Here is a 13,470-nt window from a genome sequence, read left to right as displayed (position 1 = left end):
ACGTAATGATGAGTCGCCAGCAAGATTTCAAGGGCAGCTTATCTCTCAATCAATGAACGAAAATGCTTCTTTTTTCCGGCTTTTGCGCTTCGTCCTGTTCTTGTTTTCCAGAAAAATCTGTCTTTTTATTCAAGGTATCTGCATTCTGATACTAATATCTTTTTTGATGTTCTATTGTCATGCTGTAACAATCTATACGAACAATCCATCTTTCAATGTAGCTGTGGTCGAGGAGTAGGTTTTCAACCCTTACATTACTCTTGTCTTTTTGCATCTTAATCGGTGCGCTGCCCAGAAGTGTCCATTACCTTTCTGCAAAAATCAATGAAGCAAACATTTCATTTTTGGGGCTCCCTACTTCATTTCCATGTCGATCAAGATTTTGCTGCCGCAAGCTATGGGCATCAGTTTTCTTTTTCCGTTCCGGATGTGTTCCTGATGTAGTACAACCCGAGAGTGCTATGAGGGAGGCGCAAGTGTCGACAACGTACATGCAGTTTTTCCTTGGCTGTCCGACTACTGGCGCCTCACACCTCAATTTTTTGTTTCTCTGGAAAGCTCTACACAAAATTTGTTTCACTCTACACAAAGTTTTTGCCCTTGTGCTCTTCACCTGTTGCATTGGATACACATTATCAGCATAGCTCTTCATGAACTATCTGTAAGAAGCGAATACTTTGTCGAGGCGTTCAATGAGATATTCGAGCGTGAGTTTTGCGTAACCCTTTCCCCACAATAGCTCAAGATTACCAAGCCGCATTATCTGGTCATCATCGTGAGTGCTTGTGATATCTATCTCTTAAAAGTAGCTGTCGCATTCAATAGCAAAATGACATTCGTTTCCATGGGAAAATCTCCAACTCCGATTTAAATCCTTTTTTCTCTCAGTCTTGTTATTTCAAAGGCATTTGCCAAAATGTTGATCTCCTAACTTTGCGTCGCATATTTTGTGCAAAACTCAAACATTCATGGAATTGGTTAGACATCCTTCCCTGTGACAGAATTTAGATAACATAAAACTTAACAGAACTGCAATTGATCTCTTTCTTTTTTCCATCGTTACTCTTCAGGCTCACGGTAGCTTGGATGATTTTATCTTGTCACACTCTTGTAATGTTTTTTTTCTTCATGCAGGTTGTTTTTTCGCAATCAATCGCCTCGCCCCCTCCTTGTGTGCTAGTGCGGTTTCTTCTTATTTTTTTTTTCATGCTGAATTGCCCAAACTTCTCCCCAAGGTGTTTTAGCTCCGGTTCATATGAATCTATTTCTTCCTGTTTGGGTCTCTCAGCAAAGTTCGAACAGATCGAATTGTCTCTTTTGTCCTCAGATTTTAGTGAACTTTTTCGGATAAATTTTTAGTTGGCGAAAACTGTTTCATGACGCAAACTCTATCCTGATGGTTCGAAAAATCAAAAACGTAAAGCGGTTTAAGGTTTTGATCAATTCATTTCTTGTTTTCTTCGGCAAATCGTACTCCAGCTCACGCCCTCTGGAAGGGATTTGGTGAATCAGTATTGTTATTTAAAACAATCACGCGAAGGACAATCATTGTTAAGCAAAACCACCTTCCTTAAACGGCAGCATTTTGCCTATTGGCTTTGAATACCACGCATACCTGTTAACTATCACTTAACTTGTTAAAAAATTTCGTAATCAAGATTACGATGGCAGCCTCATTGGCTTCTAACTAAACTCTATAACTCGAAAAATTTGGGAGCGCTTCGCTCATGTGTCATGATCAACTTGACTGATTTCACTATGTACTTTCTTTCTGGGTTGAGGTCGATCGTTACGTCAAAAATCATTATACAAAATTTTCACAGGATGTACTTATCAGATTTTTCAAAGTAGTCTACAACCAAGAAGTTCATCCATATGATTTTCCTCCCTTATTAAATGCCAGTATGGTGTTCTGTCAAAAAACCGTAGGGCGCCGTTATTTGCTACTGCTAAGGGTACTCTAGAGTAAATTCAGTCTTCGTTGCGCAAATCCGTTTCTGTATAAGTTTCTATAGGTATCATGCTGAAACTTTGACTATATCTAGTAAGCCCTTCAGCGGTCTCTTCGTCCCTAAACTTCCGTGTATCTACCGTAATCATCACTTTTTTGTCCCTCCTGTTTCAGAAATGCCTTTATTGCCATTTATGGTGTTCGAGGGACCACCAATCTCAAGTAATTGGCATATACATCATGCTCATTAATGTCTGATCACTGGGTTCACTGAGATTTCACATGATTTCAAATCGGGCAACTCTTATTCTTGACATGATCTTGCCGCCAATCTTCGTTATCTCATTGGGCTTTTCTGTTATCATCGTCTGTGATTTGCAGCTGTTCTTGACTTCATAAACATCGCCTGCATCAGTCTCTATTTTGCGCAAGACAGATTTTGCGCCTGAGTTTTTATCAATTTCTTAAGTGATTAAGTCTTGGCTTACCATGTTAATCGCGTCCGCAGCTGCTTTTTCGTACTAATGTCCCAAGTCGTTTTCTCCAATTTTGGCGTTTTCTGACAACGCTTTTATCGATGATTTAATTAGTTTTGCTTTGCGGACGTCTTTGTTTTTGTGTAAATTGCTCAAATGACACTGCTTGTTTGTGTTTTGGATGGCTTTGATTCTTCACTGTCTCCCTACATTGAGAATTTTTCATCGTGCAAAGTTATTTTTCTTAATGCAACGCTTTTTCTAAGGTTTTTGGAATGTTATTTTACTTTTCCGACATTTTCCACGGGGTCTCTGAAGATTTACTTTTTTTATTCCAACTGTTTTTATAAAACCTTGGAAAGGTTAGTTTCACTATTCCAATTGTGTTTTGAAACTTTATGAGGGTTAATTTTACTATACCAACTGTTTTTTCAAATCTCGGGAAAAGTAATTTTACTAATTTAACGCGTTTTCTAGATCATAGTGAAAAGTGTTTTTTCTCTGTTACGGTCGTGAAAAATGATGGCATTGATAGTTTTACTATTACAACGCTTTTTCTAAAATATTGAAATGTTAGGTTTACCTTTTCAATAACTTTCACAGGTTCTCTGAAGGCTTACTTTTTACACCAACCATTTTTGTAAGACGTTGGAAAGGTTAGCTTAACTATGCCAGCTGTGGTTTGAAACTTAATGAGTTAGTTTCACCTTATCAACGAAGTTCTAAGTTTTTCTAGAAATTTGGGAAGGTTAACTTTACCAACCCAGTAGATTTTTAAATTTCTTGAAAACGTTTTACCATCCCAGCTGTTTTTTCTTAAATCAAGGGAAATTTAATTTTACCATCCCAACTGTTTTTTTTCTACTTATTCCATCTCATTTGTTTTTCAAAACCTTGACTATCATTTCTCCAGCAATAGTTCTTCTAAAATCTTGAGAATGTTAATCTTTTTATACCAATAGTTTTTATATTTTGGGAAGGTCACTTTTTCTATCGTAATTCTTTCTTACAATTTCTATGAGAGAGTAATTCAACCATCCGAACTTTGTTTTTCTGAAGTCTTAAGAAGTTTAGTTTTATTATGTTTAATTTAGTTTAGTTTTATTTAGTCTTTGCTTAGTTTAGTTTTAGTTGAACATTAGCTTAGGTTTATTTAGTCTTAGGAAGTTGAGTTTAAGTTTAGTTTAGTTTTATTTAGTCTTAGGAAGTTAAGTCTTTGAAAGTTTAGTTTTGATTATCCGAGCTGTTTTTTCAAAAGTCTTGAGTGAAGTTCCGTTTTTTTACCCAACTGTTCGTTCTACTACCATCATGGGAACATTTAGTTTACAATCCCAGCAACTTTTTCCTAGGAGAGTTTTTTTTGCTATCACGATGGTTTTGTTGAAAATAATATTTTTTCATCCCGATGGTGTTATTATCTTAGTTTAACTATAATATTAATTTTAGTATTACTAACATTAATATTAATGAGGTTATTATTTAACTTTTCTATACCAAGCGTTTTTACAAGTTCTCGGAAAGGTTCTTTTCTGAAGTTTTGGGAAGGTTCGTTTTACTAGACCAACTGTTTTTTTCTAAATTCTTGAAAGATTGAAAAATCATCCCAAAGATGTTTCTTCAAAATCTAAAAAAAAACAATTTTTTTACTCTTACAACCATCATTTTTCTGAAGACTTTGGACGTTCGTTTTTAATTTCTCAACGGTTTGAAGTCTTGGGAAGGATACATTATTTATCCCGATGTTTTCAAAAATTTTGTCAAGTATAGACAAGATCAACTTTATTATCCTAACAATTTCTAGAAGAGTCTTCTGCAATGTTGTTCTCAATATCCTTAACGTTTTTTAAAAGTTTGTGAAAGGTGAATTTAACTATCTCAAATTGTTCTTGATGATCTCCAATATTTTTTCTATAGTTTTTGGGTGTTAAAAATTTTCAGTCTGTTGGTTTTCTCAAATTCTCTGAAGGGAAAGATATATTCTTTTACCTCAAAGTTTTTGACAAAAATTTTGAGAAGAATTTGTCTACTTTTAGGACGGTTTTTCTTCAATATTGGTGCTCATAACTTTACTAGCCCAACTTTTTCTTTACTAATGAAAGAGATATTTTTATCTCTTAGCTTTTTCTAAGTATTGAAAAGGTGTTTTTTACTATCTCAATATTTGTTGATAGAGCCTTTAAAATGTTCATTTTACTATCAAAACTGTTCTTTCAAGGTCTCGCGAATGTTAATTTTCGTAATTCAAGGTGTTTTTCAAAGTAATGTGAAAGTTCTTTTTTTATTGTTACGGTGTTCAAAATTATCGGTATTGTTAGTGGTACTTTTAAAACGCTTTTTCTAAACTATTTGAAATGTTAATTTTACTTTTCCAACAATTTCCATAGGCTGTCTGAAAGATAACCTTTTTTATTCTGACCGTTTTATAAGACTTTGAAAAGGCAAGTTTGACCATCCCAACTGTGTTTTTGACGAGTGTTTATATAACTATGCCAACGAGTTTTAATTTAACTAGGCCAAAAGTTTTATTAAAAAATTTAAAAGATTAATTTAACCAAATCAACAGTTTCTTTAGTCTCGTGGATAGGTTAAAAAAGCATCCTAACGGTGTTTGTAATGCCTCAGGCAACATATTTTTACTATCCCAGCGCTAATTTTTGAAATCTTGGGCGATTTAGTGATATCATCTCAACCGTTTTTCAAAATCTTGGGAGTTTCAACTTTTCTATCGCAATGGTTTTTATAAATTCTTGGGAAGGCTTCCTTTTTTATCCTGATATTTTTTTCAAGTTTTAGAAAGTTCATTTTTTTATCTAAAAACTTTTTCAATTTCTTGAAAAGATTCATCTACCATCCAAACATTTTTTCTGAGGTCTTGGCAAATTTAACTTCACTATCCTTAAGGTTCATTTCTACAGTGTTGTGAAGTTTAGTACTACTAACCGAACAACTTTTTCAATAAAAAAAATTGTTCTCTATCTATCTGGTTTTTTTCAATTGCTATGATTTATTTTATTAATATTACTTTGCATTAAGGTATTGGGAAGATTGAAGAGTATTGAAGAGATTGAAGAGATTGAAGATTGAAGAGTATTTAAGGTATTGAAGAGACAACAGTGCTTTTTCAATTTCTGGTGAAGGTTGAATAACAATATCAAATGTGTTTTCTCAATCCTAGGAAGATTACTTTTACTATCCCAACTTGTCTGGAGTATAGGGAAACTCAGTTTCACTGTCGCAGGAAGATTACTTTTACTATCCCAACTTGTCTGGAGTATAGGGAAACTCTGTTTCACTGTCGCAACATTATTTGAAAACGTGCTAGGTTTTTTTCTATGTCCCAACGATTTTCCCTGGCCTTGAGTATGGTAGCTCTGCTATTCCAACGGTTTTTCAAATATTTTTGGAAAATTTTTTTTCTATATCCACCCTTTTAAAGTAATCTTTGAAAGGTTTTTTTGGAAATTTTTAACTATGAAAAATGAAATTTTTTCAAGTCTAGTATTTTTCTAAAATTATTTCTCAAGACTTCTAAATCAAATGAATGATTAATTCACTAAAGTGAGTGTTTCTCTAAAGTTCACGGAGAGCTCAGTTAACCATCCTATCGGTAGTTTTCTGATGTCTTAGGAAAACAAAGTTTACTTTACTAAAGCTACTTTTTCTGACATCTAGGAAAACTTACTTTTAATATCCTTTCTCTAAGTATTGAAAAATTATTATCTACTAACTCAATAATTTTTATGGGAGTTTTTAGAAGAATCATTTTTATAAGCAAACCGTCTTTCGATGTCTCGAAAAAGATAATTTTACAAATTTAAGGTGTTTTCTTAAGTACAGTGAAAGTTGTTTTTATTCTCTTCCGGTGTTCAAAAATATTGGCGATGTTAATTTTACTATTAAAACGCTTTTTTCAAAAATTTCGAACGTTAGTTTTACTTTTCCTACAGTTTCTACAGGGTGTCTGAAGGCTAACATTTCATCTCCAACGTTTTGCAAATTTTTGAAAAAGTTAGTATAAATATCCGAACTGTGTTTTGAAAGTTTATGAGGGTAAGTTATAAACTGCCAACGGGTTTTATCACCAGTTTTAAATTGATTAGGCGAAAGATTTTTCTCAAAGAGAAGGTTAATTTAACAAACTCAACATTTTCTTTAGTCTCTTGGAACACCATCCCAACGGTGTTTGTCTAATGTCCTAGGAAAATACTTTTACTATCCCAACGCTTTCTTATGAGGTTTTGGGAAATTTAGTGTCACCAACTTAACAGTTGTTTTTAAGTCTTGGGAGGGTTAACTTTTCTGTCGCAATGGTTTTTCTTATGTCTTGAAAAGGTTTATCTTAGTATCCCAAGTTAGCTTGTCTGGAGTATAAGAAAAATCAGTTTTACTGTCACAACAATTTTTGAAACCTTCGTGGGTTTTTCTATATCGCCACCATTTTTCCATGGTCTTGGTTATGTTAATTCTGATGGTTTTTTTTTAATCTTTGGGAAGGTCATATTTTCCATCCCAAACCTTTTTCAAATTTTTAAATCAACCATCCGAACATGTTTTTCTGAAGTCTTAGGAAGGTTAATTTTACTATCTTCATTGTTTTTTACTACAATCTTGTGAAGTTTAATTTTACTAACCCACCAGTTTTTCCTAAGAAGATTTGTTTTCTATCCAAATATATTTTTTCAATTGTTAATATTTCTTTGAAAATTTAACTTTTTATCTAAAACATTGGGGAGGCTAATTTTATGATTGCAACTGTATTTTTTTCAAATTCTGGGAAAGGTTAATTTACCATCCCAAAAAAGTTTTTTTTAAAGTCCAAGAAAGGTTTTTTATAATCTCAAAGATAACTTTTCTGGAGTATAGAGTATAGGAGAAACTCAGTCTCTCAAAAATCTCGCTAAACTAAGTCTCGCGAAAATTATTTTAACGTTTAGTCTCTTGGATAGGTTAAAGAACTATCATAACGGTGTTTGTCTAATGTCTTAGGCAACATATTTTTACTATCCCAACGCTAACTTTTGAACTCTTTAGTGATACCATCTTTAGCTAACGGAAATTTTAGTGATACCATCTCGACGGTTTTTCAAAAACTCGGGAATTTTAAGTTTTCTAATGCAATGGTTTGTCAAATTCTTGGGAAGGCTTCCTTTTGTATCCTGATGTTTTTCAAGTTTTGGAAGGTCAATTCGATCCGAAAACATTTTCAAATTCTTGCAAAGATTCATCAACCATCCAAGCATGTTTTTCTGAGGTCTTGGGAAAGTTATTTTCGCTATCCTTAAGGTTCATTTTTACAGTCTTGTGAAGTTTATTTTTACTAATTCAACATCTTTTTCTAAAAAGATTTGTTTTCTATCCAACTGTTTTCTTATATTGGGAAGGTTTAATTTAATAATTCAGCTTTCCATCTAAAGTATTGGAAGATTAATTTCTCCATACAACAGTATTTTTTTTAAAATTCTGCTGAAGGTTAAATAATCATCCCAAATGGGTTTTCTTAAGGCCACGGAATATTACTTTTTTTATCCCAAATTTAACTCGTCTGAAGTATAAGGAAACACAATTTTATTATCTCAACTGTATTTTGAAACCATGGTCGGGTTTTTTCTATATCCCAACAATTTTCCATGGTCTTGAGTATGGTAATTCTGCTATTCCAACGGTTTTTCAAATGTTTTTGGAAAAAATTCTTTATTATCGACCTTTTTGTAAGTAATCTTCGAAAGGTTAAATAAAAAAAAACTAACTATATTTTTCTAAAGTTTTAGGAAAACTAAATTTTCAATCTCAACCGCATTTTTGTAAGTTTTGGGACGTTTTCTTACTATCCTCAAAATATTTTTTAGGACTTGGAGCCATTTTTTCTGAATCAATTGAATATTGTTTCACTGTCATGAGTGTTTATTTAAAGTTCAAGGAGAGCTCAGTTAACCATCCCAACGGCGCTTTTCTGCTGTTTTAGGAAAACATATTTTATTATCCCAACGCTCCGTTTTCTGAAATCTAGGATTTTTAAATCGTTTTTCAGCATTATTTTTTCTAAAAATATTGAGAGGGTTATCTTCTCCGACCTTATGATTTTTAAGCTTGTAGGAAAATCAAGTTTTTATCCCAAATTCTTTTAAAAACTTTTGTTCAGATGAAGCTTTTTTCTTATGTCATAACGAGTCATAGGAGGTTTTCTTTATGCCAGGGTTTTGTGGTAATTATTGGAGAGACCAATTACGAACCCAATAATTTTCTGGAGTATTAGGAAGGATAAGTTTTCTATTCCATTGATTAAAAAAAACATTCAAAAATTTAATTTTACTATCTAAACAATTGTTACAAAGTCTTCAGTTTTTTCCTATTCCAGAGTTTTTTTTAACCTCGAAAAAGTTGTTATTGCTATCTCAAACAAGATTTCTCTTTAATCTTGGAAAAAATAATTAAATCAAACCAAATCTTCATTTTTAAATTTTTCATCGCAATGGCTTAACTAAAATCTTAAGAAGGTAATTTTTTTATCGCAACGATTTTTCTAAGTTTCATGAAGGTCAATTTTTTGATAACAAATTATTCCACAATTGTTTGGAATGGCAAACTAATAATCCGAACAAAATTTTTCTCAAATGGTAAGAAGGTTGTTTTTGCGATATCAATTGTTTTTTTTTCTGAGGCCTTGGGAATTTTAGTTTTAGTTTGCATGCGGCTTTTTCAAGTTTAAGGAGTTTTTTGTCTATTCCAACCCTTATTTGAAATTCTTGAAAAGGTTAACTAACCATCCTAACTATGTTTTTAAAGTCGTATAGAGGTCAAACTTTCCATAGCAAATTTTCCGACAGTTATTTGGAATGGATAATTGATTATCCATTAATAAAGTCGTAAGAAGGTTAGTTTCACAGTGTCAACCATTTTTTTAGAGTCATGGGATTATTAATTATTTTAAAATGCACACAATTTTTTCAAATTCAAAGAGTTTGTTCTATTCCAAGGGGTTTTTTTTAACTAAAACGGTTTTTCCAAAGCCATTGGAGATTTTTTTTGTCCCAAAACTTTTTTCAAAAATTTTGTATAGGCTATTTTTACGAACCCAATATTTTTTCTAGTCTAAGGAAGAATGATTTTACTGCTCCAATTTTTTAAAAGCTTTGGGAAGTTTAATTTTACTATCAGAAAGATTTTTCTGGAATCTTGGAAACTATAGTTATATCAAACCAGCGATTTTTTAAAAATCTCCTTCTATCGCAATGGCTTAACTAAAGTCTTGAGAAGGCAAGTTTTTTATCGCAACGGTTTTTGTAAATTTTGCAAAGGTCAAATTTTCGATAAAAATTTTTTCCACAACTTTTTGGAATGGCTAATTAATTATCCAATCATAATTTTCTAAGTCGTAAGAACGTTTTTTTAAAACCTCAATTGTTTTTTACTCCTGAGGTCTTGGGATTTTTAGTTTCAGTTTGCATGCGGTTTTTCAAGTTTTTGGAGGTTTTTGTTTAATTTCCAGTTTCACTATCCAAATGGTTTTTCAAAAATCTTTGTGGTTTTTTTTCTATCCCAGGGTTTTTCTAAAATTTTGGAAAGATTAATTTTGCTATCCGAACCAGGATGTTTCTGAAATCTTGGAAAATATAGTTTAACTGTTGAATTCATTTTAACTGTTGAAAAGCGATGACTGTCCAAATTAACTCATTGTTTAAGCTCAATAACGGACGGAGAGGTGAGCTGACTTCTGCAAGTTTTGGCAAAAATTCATGTAGGCTGTGCAGGGAGCCCATTAGTGACATCAACTGTTTTCTTGACATGAGGGCTTTTAAATCTTCGACTGCTTGGGTTTTTCGAGCCAACGGTGTAAAGCCGTGTTTTCCGATCCATAAACGTGGCCACTCACATTCATTTTTTGCAAATTCGCATTTCCGTTACTTTAAGGCGGCGTTCGATACATCCAGTTTTTTAACGATTTTCTCGACTTATGCAATGTGGTATATATTAGTTTCCTTCGATACGACCAAGATGTCATTTATGAAAGCGTTGGCTTTGGGGCATTCCTTTAGCAAGGTATCTATAACTTTCTGGATTTCGTCCGGCATTGAAGTAAGCCCGAAAAATTCGTTTTTAAAACGATAAGTCCCTGTCGATTTTCTCCCTACTAATGAAAAATTACACTGTTTGCTGGTTTTTTGATCTAGTGCTACCTCCCCTATGCATACGTAAAACCCAATGTAACAAAATAGACTTCCCCTGCTTTCCGTTTTGCAACTATTTGACTTATCCCGCCTACTAATTCATCGATATTGGTCATTTGGTACTTATTTTTATGTACTTACTTATTCAGTTCCCTTGATTCCAATGCCAGTATTATACTTCCGTCCTTCTTTACTGTGGTTACGATTAAGGACACAAAAGTGTTATCCGAATATTTTTGTAACTTGATAATATGTCCTTCTTTGATTAGACAATCTATTACTTTGTCCACTTTATCTTGGAGAGTGATTCATACCCTGCGACCTTTTTGTTTTATTAGCTTGAACGCGTTGAAAAAATCGGCTACAATTTTAGAGTTCTGAATTTTCCCGATTCTTGTGAATAAATTTGGATATAACTTACAGAAGTATGTTTGTAATTCGTCTAGCCCATCTGTGCTATCACTGCTATCTTCCCCCGTAATTCCCATGACTCGTATTCTTTGTACCAGTTCCAGTCCTAGGGTGCCAATCAAATCGCGCCCAATGATCGATTGGTGGTTTCTTGCAATCACTGACACTTGCGCCGGTATCACCCATCCATTGAGCGCCTTCGTCACCGCTATCTTTCCCTGTATATGTATTCGGTTGTTATTGTAGTCCAAAAATTCTTCTCGTGTTGGCTGTAAATGTAGATTTGTTTTTACGTAATGTTGATTTCAGATCCGTCATACTGAAGTTTGTAACCGGGGACCCACTATCGAGCCTAGCCACATCTTCTTTCCCGACACCTGAACTTGGACTCTAGCACTCGGAATTTTCAGCTCCATCGCGTTCTTCTTCTTGATTGACATCACCATGTAATCGTCGGACCCTGAGGAGGTTGATATCTCCTCGCCACTTTCTTGCTGCTGATTGACCCATGCTACTTGCTCCTACTGTATGTTGTCTACACTGTGTGTGCTTCGATGATGCTCGTTCTCATCCCGGACTAAAACTACTGGTTCTCTTCCCCGCCAATGGTTAGTTCCACGTCTCACACCCCTACATGTTCGCTCGAAACGTACTACTTTTTGACATGCGTTGCAAGTTACTCCTTTCGCCGGACAGTTGGCAATATGATCCAACGTAAAATTTAGTGCACAATAATAGCACCGACGGTTTACAGCTCCGGTATTGTTAACCCCCGGTGTGTATTCTCCTCGTCCCACGCGCCCTCTATTTCTGAAATATCTTTGACCTCTCCTAATATTGCTAACCGGCTCCTGCTGAATGGTCATCTGCGGCGCTTACGAGGGCGGCTTTCCCGTACACGATTCATAGGCGCGCTCTCGTCTCTGAATGGATGATGTGATTCGATATACTTTCTCTACTGATTTGGTAGATCGGAACAACTCTCGTTGACAATCGGACTCTCGCATGTTCATGATGAAAATGTCTCGAATATTTTCAGCAGCGTTAGCGAAGTTGCATCTCCCGGCCAAAGCACTTCGTTCTGCATGAAATTTATCAAACGTTTCGTCATCTCTTTGTATTTTTCCATAAAACAGAGCTAGCTCGTGTGTAAAATTTCGCTCTCGTTTAAAAACTATCTGCATCTCATCAAGAACTCATGGGTATTATTCCGATTTAACACTAACCGCCGATTTTCGGGCCTTAAAGATTCGTTGCGCTTCCTCTCTAATACATGGGTCCCCAGTTGGCGCTGCAATCGCCGTGGCATCCAAGTAAAAATAATCTGGATCTATATCATACTAAGCAATCCTTCCCCAGTGAAGTTTGATTATCCACTCCTTCCAATAAGTCGGCGGCTCCGGCATGCGCGCGTCCCAAATTGACAATATATTTGGTGGGTTCTCTCCCCCCCCCACTTGACTTTCAGCTGGCTGCGCCATGATGAAGATGCAAAAGCTGAGTAATTAGCCTTAAATTCAAGGGGCAATTGTATTGTTCAAAGTACCTAATTTTACTGCGCTCAATTGTTTTAGAGTGTGCCAGACAATAGCGATCGCAAAGTCAGAGCAGTAGACCCAGACGGAAACCGAAGGCTTTACATAAACTCAAAACTAGTCCCTATGTCAACTACATATCAGGGGCGGATCTAGGATTTTCTCGAGGGGGCGGATTTTCAAAAAAAAAATTTGAAATTTTGTTGACCTTTTTTTTAGATAGACAAAATTGATTTTCTGAGCTCTCCCAAATCACTATAAAGACCCTATTTGACAAAACTTATCTACACCGCAAGCAAATGATTCAAAAAACAAGCCAAGGAAGGCGTTTTCAGTCACTTTTTGGAAAAAATCGACCAAAAAGATGTTTTTTTTTGATGCGCCCTTCCCCCTGAAAATTAATATATATTGGCGCCAAAGGCGCCTTTAGAAAAATTTTAGGGTCAGTCAGCCAAAAATGGATATCTCAAAATAGTACAAAGGGGGGACTCTTTAGGTTGGCAGGGGTTCGAATCCTTGAGGAGGTAGCGTCCGCCCCCCGCCCCCTCCCTATAAATCCCCTACTGCTACATAATCTAATCTACAGAAGGGCTATCCTTGTTGATTTTTGTTATTACTTTTAAATCTTTTGCGTAATATTATCAGAATTGTCATCTACTATTTTTAAGTTAACGAGAGTATTTTTTCAAGCGTTCTTAGTTCATTGACGCGTCAACGAACTCTTTCTTATCACAGTTTTCTAATCTTTAAACTTAAATATACGAAAAACAATAGTTTTTTCAACTTCAGCTTTGTAAATTTATTTGCATCTTCTGCGTTCAGTTTAAACGGATAGAAGGTAAGAAAATGACTACTTAAAAAAACTTTTCATTTTGAAAAAAAAATCAATGGTCTTTGAATTGTCGTTCAAAAAGTTTCGCTGAATCTTATAA

General features: G+C 34.5%; 2 protein-coding genes across 6 annotated transcripts in view; one reads left to right on the top strand and one right to left on the bottom strand.

Annotated features, from left to right (window-relative positions):
* Positions 1 to 13,470, bottom strand: part of LOC134854908 (protein arginine N-methyltransferase 5-like) — a 568,964-nt gene that overhangs the window by 158,127 nt on the left and 397,367 nt on the right. The window lies entirely within an intron of this gene.
* The window catches only part of LOC134854909 (dynein intermediate chain 2, ciliary-like), a 512,182-nt gene continuing 500,600 nt past the window's right edge, over positions 1,889 to 13,470 (top strand). For all 3 annotated transcript variants that reach the window (XM_063871307.1, XM_063871308.1, XM_063871305.1), the window contains exon 1: positions 1,889 to 1,898. The gene's annotated coding sequence lies outside the window, so the exon portion shown is untranslated. The remainder of the gene's footprint in view (positions 1,899 to 13,470) is intronic.

The sequence above is a fragment of the Symsagittifera roscoffensis genome, chromosome 9 (assembly GCF_963678635.1).
Source record: "Symsagittifera roscoffensis chromosome 9, txSymRosc1.1, whole genome shotgun sequence".
Lineage (NCBI taxonomy): Eukaryota > Metazoa > Xenacoelomorpha > Acoela > Convolutidae > Symsagittifera > Symsagittifera roscoffensis.
Note: the sequence above shows the minus strand (reverse complement) of the source record. Positions and strands in the feature narration are given on the sequence as shown.